The sequence below is a fragment of the Balaenoptera borealis genome (assembly GCF_965194805.1).
Source record: "Balaenoptera borealis genome assembly, chromosome: 13".
Taxonomy (NCBI): domain Eukaryota; kingdom Metazoa; phylum Chordata; class Mammalia; order Artiodactyla; family Balaenopteridae; genus Balaenoptera; species Balaenoptera borealis.
The window spans coordinates 51,019,593-51,033,544 of NC_138870.1; the positions used below are offsets into that span (position 1 = coordinate 51,019,593).

General features: G+C 35.9%; 1 pseudogene across 1 annotated transcript in view; it reads left to right on the top strand.

Annotated features, from left to right (window-relative positions):
* The first annotated feature begins 607 nt into the window (after positions 1 to 607).
* LOC309609643 (adenylosuccinate synthetase isozyme 2 pseudogene) overlaps positions 608 to 13,952 on the top strand; it is a 29,159-nt pseudogene continuing 15,814 nt past the window's right edge. The window contains exons 1-2 of the transcript XR_014249719.1: positions 608 to 3,059; positions 3,358 to 13,951. The product of XR_014249719.1 is annotated as an adenylosuccinate synthetase isozyme 2 pseudogene (transcript). The remainder of the gene's footprint in view (positions 3,060 to 3,357; position 13,952) is intronic.

A 13,952-nucleotide genomic window follows, 5' to 3' on the forward strand; every position in this document is an offset into this window, starting at 1 on the left:
TTAGTTCTTCTAGGTCCTTGTTAAACATTTCTTGTATTTTCTCCATTCTATTTCCGAGATTTTGGATCATCTTTACTATCATTACTCTGAATTCTTTTTCAGGTAGACTGCCTATTTCCTCTTCATTTGTTTGGTCTGGTGGGTTTTTACCTTGCTCCTTCATCTGCTCTGTGTTTCTCTGTCTTCTCATTTTGCTTAACTTATTGTGTTTGGGGCCTCCTTTTCGCAGTCTGCAGGTTCATAATTCCCGTTGTTTTTGTTGTCTGCCCCAGTGGCTAAGGTTGGTTCAGTGGGTTGTGCAGGCTTCCTGGTGGAGGGGACTAATGCCTGTGTTCGGGTGGATGAGGCTGGATCTTGCCTTTCTGGTGGTCAGGACCACGCCCGGTAGTGTGTTTTGGGGTGTCTGTGACCTTGTTATGATTTTAGGCAGCCTCTCTGTTAATGGGTGAGGTTGTGTTCCTGTCTTGCTAGTTGTTTGGCATAGGCTGTCCGGCACTGTAGCTTGCTGGTCGTTGAGTGGAGCGGGGTCTTAGCATTGACATGGAGATCTCTGGGAGAGCTTTTGCCATTTAATATTACGTGGAGCCAGGAGGTCTCTGGGGGACCAATGTCCTGAACTCAGCTCTCCCACCTCAGAGGCACAGGCCTGACACCAGACTGGAGCACTAAGACCCTGTTAGCCACATGGCCAGGTACGTGTGGAGTCTCTTGTCTTTTGGGAAGTCTGAGGTCTTCTGTTCAGTAGGTGTTCTGTAGGAGTTGTTCCACATGTAGATGTACTTCTGATGTATTTGTGGGGAGGAAGGTGATCTCCACATCTTACTTTTCTGCCATCTTGAAGGTCTCTTCACTGAATTTTTAATAGAATACCCTATATATGAAGGACTGAAAGGTATACTCCTAACAAACAATGTTTGTGTCTACTTTCCCATTGTTCTTCATCAAACAGCATTAGTGTGGAGACCTTCAGTTCCACCTACTGTAACAAAGCTGCATTTATTAAATCATTAAGTCCTTAGCCTGCTCAAATTATATTTACAAATGTCTTTACCACTGCAGTGTCTACAGACTTCAAAGTAGTCTTCATTTTTAAAACAAATAAAAGTTCAAAGATTAAATTTGTTTTCCTGCCAGAATGATGAAACAAAAAATCAACTATTTCATATTTACTGTACAAGTAACAAATTCTTATTCCTTATCATATGTTTGTCAGAATGCCAAAGAGCACGATTAATTTTTTTCCTCTTTATCTATTCATTTATTCAGAACTGAATGAATTTATTGAAAACACTATTTTTAAAAACATATGTTGGTATCAACTAGATGATAGGGATGAATCTGATCTGGGTTCTTCCTTTAGAAGGTCCACACTCTTATAAAGAATGTCCATAATCTGTAGTCATTACAGGGGAATTCATTATTTATTTATTTATTTTTACTAAAAGGTTCACTCAGGTAGAATGTAGATAAAAATTGTTCCCAGATACTGTAACACCCTTAAAGTCCAAATAGACATACAACTGACATTTTCTTGGAGTTTCAAATATTCCAGTATGTTAAATGAAGAAACCAACAATTCATTAATATTCGACGAATAAGACCTATGAGGCCAAATTAAATGTTGTTTTGCTTTCAGCAGATGTTCTTTATGGCATCAGGTTGATTTAAAATTGTGTTATTTAAAAGAGACCTTTGAGAGCATTTCAGTTCATGCACTCCCAGCCGCCTGCGTCCCCTCCGGGCTCTCCTCGCGTCTGTGGAGCCATGGCATTAGCCAACACCAACCTGGCGGCCTCCTCCTTGCCCAACAGCAACTGCGGGTGTCCCAGGGCGCAGCCCAGAGGGAACCGGGTGACGGTGGTGCTCGGTGTGCAGTGGGGCGACGAGGGCAAGGGAAAGGTGGTCGATCTGCTGGTGCAGGCCACCGACATCATGTGCCACTGCCAAGGAGAAAATAATGCTGGCCATACAGTTGTAGATTCTGTGGAGTATAATTTTTATCTTTTACCTAGTGGAATAATTAATCCGAATGTTACTGCATTCATTGGAAATGGTGTGGTAATTCATCTACCTGGATTGTTTGAGGAAGCAGAAAAAAATGTTCAAAAAGGAAAAGGTCTGGAAGGCTGGGAAAAAAGGCTTATCATATCTGATAGAGCTCATGTTGTATTTGATTTTCATCAAGCAGCTGATGGCATACAGGAACAACAGAGAAAAGAAAAGCAGGAAAAAATTTGGGTACCACAGAAAAGGACACTGGCCCAGTTTATTCTTCCAAAGCTGCTCGGAGTGGACTCAGGATGTGTGATCTTGTTTCTGACTTTGATGGCTTCTCTAAGAGGTCCAAAGTTTTGGCTAACCAGTACAAATCTATATAACCCACTTTGGAAATAGACACTGAAGGTGAATTACAAAAACTCAAGGGTTATACGGAAAGGATTAAACCAATGGTGAGAGATAGAGCTTATTTCCTATATGAGGCTCTACATGGACCACCAAAGAAAATCTTGGTAGAAGGGGCAAATGTAGCACTACTAGATATTGATTTCGGAACTTACCCTTTTGTAATCTCTTCGAACTGTACAGTTGGAGGTGTTTGTATTGGTTTGGGTATGCCCCCTCAAAATGTTGGAGAAGTGTACGGAGTTGTGAAAGTTTATATAACTAGAGTTGGTATTGGTACCTTTCCTACAGAGCAAGACAATGAAATTGGAGAATTATTATAAAAAAGGGGTAGAGACTTTGGTGTAACTACTGGAAGGAAAAGAAGGTGTGGCTGGTTGGATCTTGTTTTGCTCAAATATGCTTATATGATTAATGGATTTACTGCACTGGCACTTACCAAACTGGATATTTTGGACATATTTATGCAAATCAAAGTTGGAGTTGCATACAAGTTAGATCGTGAAATTATACCTCATTTCCCAGCAAACCAAGAAGTCTTAAAGTTGAAGTTCAATATAAGACTCTCCCAGGATGGAACACAGACATATCAAATCAAGGACTTTTAAAGAACTACTATTTTTTTTTTTTAAGATATGTTTTGTCAGCTAATGAAAGCTTTCACTCTTTTTTTTAAATTAATTAATTAATTTATTTATTTTTGGTTGTGTTGGGTCTTCGTTTCTGTGCGAGGGCTTTCTCTAGTTGCGGCAAGTGGGGGTCACTTCATCGCGGTGCATGGGCTTCTCACTATCGTGGCCTCTCTTGTTGCAGAGCACAGGCTCCAGACACGCAGGCTCAGTAGTTGTGGCTCACGGGCTTAGTTGCTCCGTGGCATGTGGGATCTTCCCAGACCAGGGCTCGAACCCGTGTTCCCTGCATTAGCAGGCAGATTCTCAACCACTGCGCCACCAGGGAAGCCCAGAACTACTATTAATGCACAAAATTATGTTCCATTTATTGAAGATGAGCTTCAAATTCCAGTTAAATGGATTGGTGTAGGTAAATCCAGAGAGTCTATGATTCAACTCTTTTAAGGATTTACAGTGATGCAAGAAACACTCGAGAGGGGGAAAAGGATTTTCTTAAATATTTCATTTATGATCTACAAATTTCAAGAATAAAGACACTGAAGTGAGTTTTGAGCCCTACAGTTCTTTCCAGTCTTTTAAGATGGTGTGCAGATACACTTCGGCATTTTCCAGTGTCAGCTTCCTTGGCTGGCATAATTGCCGAATCATTTGTTGCTCCTGCTACTCATGATGCCACATTTTCTTTTAATGTTTAGTAATAATATATTAATGTTGTTTGCAATCTAGAATAGAATTACTTTCAATGTAGTTTTTCTTCATTATTGTTACTGTGTGTTCATAGGTTTTACCTCTACTGAGTGGTAAGAACAATTAATGCAGTTTTGCACAAATATATTTACATTCTGATCATTCAATTCTGTCATTGTAATCTTTGTTGTTCAAAAAAAAAAGATGGGAGGAGTCCTGTAAACTTTTGTAATGCTATAAATTCTGTTTAAATTGTGAACTGTTTATATTCTGCTGAGACCATTGCAAATTTGAGCTTTGGTGGTGGGAGGGGGTTATATTCATGGGTCCTTTAATTTCTACAGAACATAAAACTTATTTCTCTCTGTAAATTATTTAACACATTGAACATTTAGTTAAATGTTCAAAGAGAAAAAGTGTTCCCTAAAACAGCAATTGTAATGTTAAAAAAATTAGTCATTAAAAGATCTGTTGTGATATTTGGTGGATATTTTTCTTTAATATCAGACATTAATTCTGAAATGTATAGCTTTCTTTTTTTATCTTACCATTATTTCTAAGTCAAGTGGATTGATATTTCAACACTGTGCCTGCCAATATGCCTACAAAGTCATCTATAAGTGTCGAAATGAACCCAAATTGTTGGTCATAATTTTGATCATGCCTTTATTTTTTCTTTCTTGAAAAAAAAAAAAAGAGGTGTTATTTTGACTATTTGGCTTAACATATTGTGTTATAGATTATCCTTCAATGAAGTATTTTAAATGTTTAAATTAGGTGCCACTTAAATTTATTTTATTATACCATCAATAGCTGATTATAAAGAACCAACTATTTCTAGTAATAAACAAATAAATAAAACAGACCTTTGCACAAGATGGCAATTCAGAGGCCTGCTAGAACCAGCAGATACTGGGTCGCAAGAGCTAACTGCTAAAGTTTTAAGAATTTTGTAAGTTGGTTAACCTTGCTTTGATAACTTGAAATCAACCATGGTGGGAGTATTTATACCATGGAAATTGACAAATGGTGCAAATCAGGAATTTTTATAACTCTCCACAAAGAGACAGCCATTAAAGAGTTGCCAGAACATCCCTGCAGCAATGTTTCTAGTCTTAAATGTGTGAGCAAATAAGATTGAAACACACACAATCTAGAATCACACTCAGTATCATGTCACTTTCTTGGGTTGCATGGTAAAGCTATAATCCTGGCCAGCCAAAAGGATAATAGTTTTCAGTCCAGGAGAACAAAGCATTCCAGCACCACCCAGATTATATATTTGGGGTATATTACACCCTAAAAAATCAATCTGGGTCTTTAAGAAATAGAATTCTCAATAAAAAATTTTCCTCCTTGAGTCTGATACTCTACTTCATATTCATAAAGGTAAAAAAAAAAAAAGAGTAAAATTTCTGGGATAAATATTTATGTAGATCAAATTTTACCACTTCTCTCTTAAGGCTAGAGAGTAAGGGTTATTATTATTGCTGTATTTTGGGCTCAAAATATTAGCGAACAAGGTACTATTGTCATAAAGCATGCCGTTTTACTATCATTTTATTAAAACAAGTTACCGCACCCCTGACTGAACCTTTGTCTTATGTCAGACAGTTATAAATTGTATATTTATGAATCTACACTTATTCAAAACTATCTCATACATTTATTTCTCTGAGAATCAATAACACTATTTTCCTCATATACTTTGAAAATAGAGCAAGAAAAAGAAAGCATTTGCCAAAAACTGTATTACTATGATTTTAAGACCGTGATTATTAATACACATGGGTCAGAAAATTTCAGTTCATGGTTCCCAGAGAGAAAATATCTCTGGCAAGCTACATATAGTATACATAAAAATACATACACATTATAACATATGCCCTGCCAAAATGCTCCAACTGCGTGCACAGGGGCTGAGTTATGGTTGCTGGGAGAGATATAATTTACCTACTTTCACATCTTTCAGAATTTTACTATCCTGAAGACTTTTGTATTGTACGTTTAAATTTTTTTAATATTGGAAATGTTATATATGATATAGAAATAATTTTATAAGCTTTTTAAGAAAATTACTAACCTCTAAACTCTGACTTGAGAGAAATGGATGACCAGAGACAAGACAGATAACAAGGAAACCATGATATTGAACATCTACCCATTTCTTACCCCAAAGATTTTAGAGCTTTATTTCACATAAAGTATATATAATGTTGATTTGAATCCAGAATCTAATTAACCATCCTAAATTTTTCATACCAACTAATGACAGAGTCCTTCAATGTATAATTGTCATTGCAATTGTAGAATAGTTTTTCAAGGATGATCTAAATATTATGGAGAAGCAATTGCTACCAGTTATAGTGCTGGTATTTATATATAATATTGTTTCTTTATAAATATTGTTATATTCCATCAAAACAATATCTATCCCATTGCACTGAAGTGTTTATGTGCTTGTCACCCCACACAAACACACGCGCGTTCGCAAACACACGCGCGCGCACACACACTGGTTTTTAGGTCCTTCTAAATAAAGGACTTTAGTTGTCTATGTTTGTATATGTAGCATCTAACAGTCCCTGATATACCATATTAAAAGTGTTTTAATAAAAAGTGGAAAATGAGCAATGTAATTTTCAATTTGTAGATTTAAAAACTTTGAATTTGGTATTTATATTCAGCATTTGTATACTGTAATTATTCATGTTTTCCAATAGCAATCTTGTGAAATAAGTCATGTCCCTCTCTGGGCAAGAAAGTAAGGTCCATAGGACTTCCCCAGGCAATGTGAGTTAGTAGTGAGAGGCAATACCCTCATAGCTTCCTATGAACTTCATTACACCAAAGTTAAGGGGTTTTTTTGTTTTTTGTTTGGGGGGGGGCTACCTGTCACTAGAAGTGCTCATTATTTCCTTAGAGAAACCTAAGGCTTTAGCCAAGGAAGTTCATGAAAACAAGAAGAAGGAGGGAATGAAAGGCAAGAATGTAAAATTAAAAAGTGAGGACAATAGGGGATGAAAGAAGAAGAGAAAGAAAAAAAGAAGGAAGATGCTAAAGTTCTGTAAACTCACTGGTCTTAATGATTACTTTTAAATTATCATTGCTTATCCCAGAAAACATGTCATTTCTTTCTATCTGGAAATGTCTAACGAGTTTGTATGGAAAAAAAAGGCAACCATGCAGAAGTCCACATATATATTAAATCCAATAAAGAATATATACTCTATCTTTTCATTCAACAGGGCATGCTTTTAATTGGGTGAATGCCAAAGCTATCTATAGATTTGAAAAGCAGAAAAACAAATAATTAAGTATGGCTTTTATTGAATTTAATGAGGTGGTAAACAAGAAAATGAGTTTCAAACATCTTTAGTGATTTCTTGTCTTATTAGCTTCTATTGTGAGGTAATAACTACACACTCACACACACAAATCCATGTAAATAAATTTTACTGAACAATGAATAGAATTACAGGAGCCATCAGAGTTAACATAATGCTCCTAGTTTGCAACTTAAGTCACTATATTTCAATATAATTGTATTACTATTTACTTCACTAAAATAAAAATCTCTAGGTGGTCTCTGTGACCTTTCTTTTCAATATGTTGATCAGCACAAATCTCATTTTTTATATTTGGTCTGTAGACAAAATAATGTTTCACTTTTAGTTTGCACTGTGAATTTAGATCTAGATTCTAGATTGGTGAACTTAGAAAGACTACATGGAGAAGATTGAAAATAGAAGTCTTTCAGGGATGCTGATGACTTTTTTTGTCAAGGTGAAATTAGCCAACACTTGGTATCTGTGTTGGCCAAAAGCATCTAAAATTGTTTCTCAAAACTCCTTGGATAATTGTTAAGTTTGGGAAGTCTATTTTCAAAAGTAAAAACATATTTAATAATGTACTATTTAAAACCATGTCAGTAATATTCATTTTTGAATGAAAGTGTTAAGATAACTTACTCAAATTACTTGAAAATATATCATAGCCAAGAAAATAAAATCATAACTATGAAAACACCTAGAACCTAATTTCATTACATCTTAGTTACATGTATGTTGAGTGTACAGTAATTAAGACACTCAATAGTTTCAAATATAGCAGACATTCCTAGATGAGTTCCTAGTGGAGAGAAGCCTACCCTCACTTTCTGCTTCAAAGCAACTATACCTTTATGTAATTTAAAAATCCCAGAACATTTTATAGAAATTTTCTAAAACAAAGAAATACAACACACACAGTATACATATGTATGCATATACATATATACACAGACGTATATATATATACACACATATGCACTCTTAAGAAAGAAAGGAAATGAGCGATATGTGTTTTTAAATTTTATATATTTTTTAAAGCTTTGCGTATTTTTGGTAAAGCTTAAAAAAAAACCAAAACTTTAAATTTTCTATGTCAACAGGTGGGATCAGACACCTGGACAATCCAAAGGCTATTTAGACTTTCTTCCAGTGAGTTTATTCATATAATTATATACTTTTATATTAATATTGGATTTTCCATTTTGTGCATAAACATTGTCTGGGAGCCATGAAACAACTGGGAAATATCTGAAATAAGATATGAATTGAAATGGCACCACTTTTAACACTTCACATGGATAATCCAAAATCAGTAGCATTTATTTACTTTCTACTGTGTGCAGGGTTTCTTCTCCAACCAAACACCACTAGGAGTTTCTAGTGTTTGTAAGAGTCATCATTTCTTTATTCATTTAACATACATTTATTGAAATATTTCAGGCACAGGCTTGAGGGATGCACGGCTGAATAAGGTACTTCCTATAAGGAGATTATAAACCATTTTAGAAGATGAACATATAAAGGAATAAATCATAATACATAATCCAAATGCTATAAATATACAAAAAAACAAGTGTGTTTATGGTTCAGATATTGGAGTGGTTGATAAGATATGGTTGAAAACATGCTTTACAAAGTCAATTTTGAGCTAGAGTTTCAAAAATAAATGGGTTTTTCCCAAGATTAAAAAAAGGAAATAACACATTCAAATAGTTATAGTAGTCAGAGGAATGGCTTTATTCAGCAAAGTCTGAGAAGTTTGAAAAGACTGAAGAATAGGTCAATGACAGGAAACTGGGCTGCAGAGAGTTACTGGGTCAGACTGAGAAGAATTTTATATGCCTCACTAAATTATCTGATAGTCTAGGAATAATTTGCTGAGTTCTGCAGCAAATTTTTGTCTTCCTGAGGTTTAAGTAAATCCCTAATTGTAACCCTCTGCTTAGCTCTACATGTGCAGTTTTTATTCATCTTCCATTTAGTACATCAATTTTAAGGGGATATTTATCAACGTGATTCTGTTAATTTAGGATGTCAGAGGAAGGAGGAGAAAGAAAAGAGGGAGTGTAAATGAGTGATGAAAATAAAGTTAATGAGATAGATGGGTAACTGTACCATCAACCCACCAGTAATTTTTGCTGGGCCCAGTACATTCTTCTGCACATACTGTGGATTATCTTTCTAAGGAAAAATTGTACTGATATATCTATCCATGTTGCTATCCCAATTTCATGAGGCAAGAACAACTACAACCTTGCCATCGGTCTATAAGCATATTACTTGACACCAACCATTTGCCCAGAGTTTATAGGTAAGCCAGCTGCCAGACACCCATAGAACTTGGAGTCAGTCGGTAGTTTGAATCAGACACATTACTTCCTGTTAGGGATATAAAGCCACCAGTATAGTGGGAAGCTAAGTTTAAATGAAATTCATCCTGCTGGGGAAGCAGAATTCCTAGTCCCAAGTATCTTGCCAATGAGCTAAATCAGAGTGAGATTCCAAAGCCATTTTCAATCTAGTGTTTGCACCACAACACATTCCCTGATGCTCAGCACTTATCAAATAAGATCAATTTCATCTGGATAATTATCCTATCCATATATGAAACAGAAAAGAGAATGATTATTGAAGAGTAATTATTTGCACCCCATTTTTCTTGGGGTTCAGAAATGTGATCTACAGATAATCAAAAGATTTTTTTTAATCCTTTCTCAGGGGAAGATTCATATGTGTTGTCTCTGTTATAGAACAGTATTAGACCTGCTAAAGCTGTCTACCTTCATGGAGGAAGGGCAAGGCTGCTCCTAATTTGACCTCTTGACTTCTCCTTATGAACCCACAGGTTTTGCTGTGCCCTAACGATTAAAACTACAAAGGACATTAAAAAGCATCCCCCTGGAATACCACATGACAGGCTGGATTGACTAATGTACCATGTAGGGTTTTTTTTTAAATCAGGTAGATATACAATATCACAATGTCTGAGAAAGGATTAAGTCTTGATCTACTCATACAGCCAAGCCTCTTGTAACTTCTCCAACCGAGGAAGTTTGTTTCTCGCCATACAGCTGAGTGAGGCCTAATGTAAGTCATTAATAACGGAAAGGTTAAGTAGGGCCTTTTATTTTACAATAAAGTACTATAGAGGCTAATCTGGAGAAGGAAGACATGTCTAACACATGTTAGATTAATGGCTAACTTCAAAATGCAACATTCCTAAGGAGACTACAGCCTGCTCTGAGAGGAAAATCCCTCTTTTCAATACAGGGCTTTACAGAGATTAATAGGCCAGACTCCTAGGAACTTTGATGACAGTCATAGGTACAGAAAGCTAATACACTAAAATAAAAACACAGCCCTGAGAGAATACCATTAAAAAATTTCCAGGATATGATAGTGATAGATAATGGAGAAAGAGAACAATTATTTGGGAAGTAATATTTTTAGGACAGAGATGAAGAAAGAAAATACAGCATCTTGAAGATAATGAGTAAAGATTATGTTCTCCTATGGAGGGGTACATACTTTCCATTAGAGAACCTGGCACTGTGGTTACCAACATCCCTAGGTGCTGAGCAGCTGCATTTCCCAAGCAAATCCAATATGCAGTTGATACACCAAATCCTGATAACTGGGCACCAAGTGGTTTATTTCTTCACTGTCACAGATATTCTCACCCTATAAATGTGAGAGGTATGGGTGATAGAGTCCCTCCACTGGATGGCAAAGCCACAACAGATGTCCTACATAGAACCTTTGCTTCTGTGTAAAGACAGTCAGTATTTAGAAGACTTGAATCTTCTTAGCTCACTTGCTGACTATTTATTTGTAAATGTGTCCAGTTAAAAGTATTCTCAACCCTTTGCTGTGAAGAATCTTTTAAATTTGATTTAGTCCCACTTGTTTATTTTTGCTACTGTTGCCTTTGTTTTGGTGTCACATCCAAAAAATCATTGCTAACACAAATGTAAGAAGCTTACCCACTGTGTTTTCTTCTGGGTGTTTTATACTTCCAGGTATTATGTTCAAGTATTTAGTCCATTTTGAATTGAGTTTTGTGTATGGTGTAAGATAGGAGTCCAGTTTTCCCAGCACCATTTATTGAAGAGATTATTGTTTACCAATTGTCTGTTCCTGGCTCCTTCGTCATAAATTAAGTGATCATACATGAATGGGTTGATTTCTGGGCCCTATATTATATTCCATCAATGTGTCTGTTTTTACACCAATACATACTGTTTTGATTACCATAGTTTTGGAATATAGTATTAAATGAGGAATATGATACCTCCAGCTTTGTTCTTCTTTCTCAAGACTGTTTTGGCTATTCAGAGTCTTTTGTGGTTCCATACAATTTTAGGTTTTTTTCTTCTATCACTGTGAAAAATGCCTTTGGAATTTTGATAAGGATTGCACTGAATCTGTAGATCACTTTGGGTAGTATGGACATTTTAACAATATTAATTCTTCTAACTCATAAGCACTGAATATCTTTTCACTTATTTGTGTCCTTCAATTTCTTTCATCAATGTCTTATAGTTTCAGTGTAAACGTCTTTCACCTCCTTAGTTAGATTTATTCCTAAGTGTTTTATTCTTTTTTGATGCAATTGTAAAGGAGAGTGTTTTCTTAGGTTCTCTTTCTGATAGCTCATTATTACTGTATAGAATCACAACTGATTTTTGTATCTTGCAACTTTACTGAATTCATTCATAAGTTCTAACAATTTTGGGGTGGTGTTGTTAGGGTTTTCTATATATAAGATCATGTCATCTGCAAATAGAGACAGCTTACTTCTTCCTTTCCAATTTACATGCCTTTTATTTCTTTCTCTTGCCTACTTGCTTTGGCTAGGACTTCCCGTCTATGCTGAATAAAAGTAGCAAGACATCCTTGTCTTATTACCAATATCACAGGAAAAACCTTTAAGCTTTTCACCATATGTATGATTTTAGCTGTGGAACTGTCATATATGGCCTTTATTATTTTGAGGTATATTCCTCTATACCAAGTTTGTTGAGAGTTGTTTTTTTTTTTTAACATCTTTATTGGAGTATAATTGCTTTACAATGGTGTGTTAGTTTCTGCTATATAACAAAGTGAATCAGCTATACATATACATATATCCCCATATCCCTTCCCTCTTGCGTCTCCCTCCCTCCAACCCTCCCTATCCCACCCCTCTAGGTGGTCACAAAGCACCGAGCTGATCTCACTGTGCTATGCGGCTGCTTCCCACTAGCTATCTACTTTACATTTGGTAGAGTATATATGTCCATGCTACTCTCTCACTTAGTCCCAGCTTACTCTTCCCCCTCCCCGTGTCCTCAAGTCCATTCTCTAGTAGGTCTGCGTCTTTATTCCTGTCTTGCCCCTAGGTTCTTCACGACTTTGTTTTTTTTAGATTCCATATATATGTGTTAGCATACAGTATTTGTTTTTCTCTTTCTGACTTACTTCACTCTGTATGACAGACTCTAGGTCCATCCACCTCACTACAAATAATTCAATTTAATTTTTTTTATGGCTGAGTAAAATTCCATTGTATATATGTGCCACATCTTCTTTATCCATTCATCTGTCGATGGACACTTAGGTTGCTCTCATGTCCTGGTTATTGTAAAGAGAGCTGCAATGAACATTGTGGTACATGACTCTTTTTAAATTATGGTTGTCTCAGGGTATATGCCCAGTAGTGGAATTGCTGGGTCGTATGGTAGTTCTATTTTTAGTTTTTTAAGGAACCTCCATACTATTCTCCATAGTGGCTGTATCAATTTACATTCCCACCAACAGTGCAAGAGGGTTCCCTTTTCTCCACACCCTCTCCAGCATTTAGTGTTTCTAGATTTTTTGATGATGGCCATTCTGACTGGTGTGAGGTGATATCTCATTGTAGTTTTGATTTGCATTTCTCTAATGATTAAGGATGTTGAGCATTTTTTCACGAGTTTGTTGGCAATCTATATCTTCTTTGGAGAAATGTCTATTTAGGTCTTCTGCCCATTTTTGGATGGGGTTGTTTGTTTTTTGATATTGAGCTGCATGAGCTGCTTGTAAATTTTGGAGATTAATCCTTTGTCAGTTGCTTTATTTGCAAATAGTTTCTCCCATTCTGATGGTTGTCTTTTGGTCTTGTTTATGGTTTCCTTTGTTGTGCAAAAGCTTTTAAGTTTCATTAGGTCCCATTTGTTTATTTGTGTTTTTATTTCCATTTCTCTAGGAGGTGGGTCAAAAGGATCTTCCTGTGATTTATGTCATAGAGTGTTCTGCCTATGTTTTCCTCTAAGAGTTTTAAAGTGTCTGGCCTTACATTTAGGTCTTCAATCCATTTTGAGTTTATTTTTGTGTATGGTGTTACAGAGTGTTCTTATTTCATTCGCTTACATGTAGCTGTCCAGTTTTCCCAGCACCACTTATTGAAGAGGCTGTCTTTTCTCCATTGTATATTCTTGCCTCCCTTATCAAAAATAAGGTGACTATGTGCCTGGGTTTATCTCTGGGCTTTCTATCCTGCTCCATTGATCTATATTTCTGTTTTTGTGCCAGTAACATACTGTCTTGATTACTACAGCTTTGTAGTATAGTCTGAAGTTAGGAAGCCTGCTTCCTCCAGCTCCATTTTTCCTTCTCAAGATTGCTTTGGCTATTTAGGGTCTTTTGTGTTTCCATACAAATTGTGAAATTTTTTGTTCTAGTTCTGCAAAAACTGCCATCGATAACTTGATAGGGATTGCATTGAATCTGCAGATTGCTTTAGGGAGCAGAGTCATTTTCACAATGTTGATTCTTCCAGTCCAAGAACATGGTATATCTCTCCATCTGTTTGTATCATCTTAATTTCTTTCATCAGTGTCCTATAGTTTTCTGCATACAGGTCTTTTGTCTCCTTAGG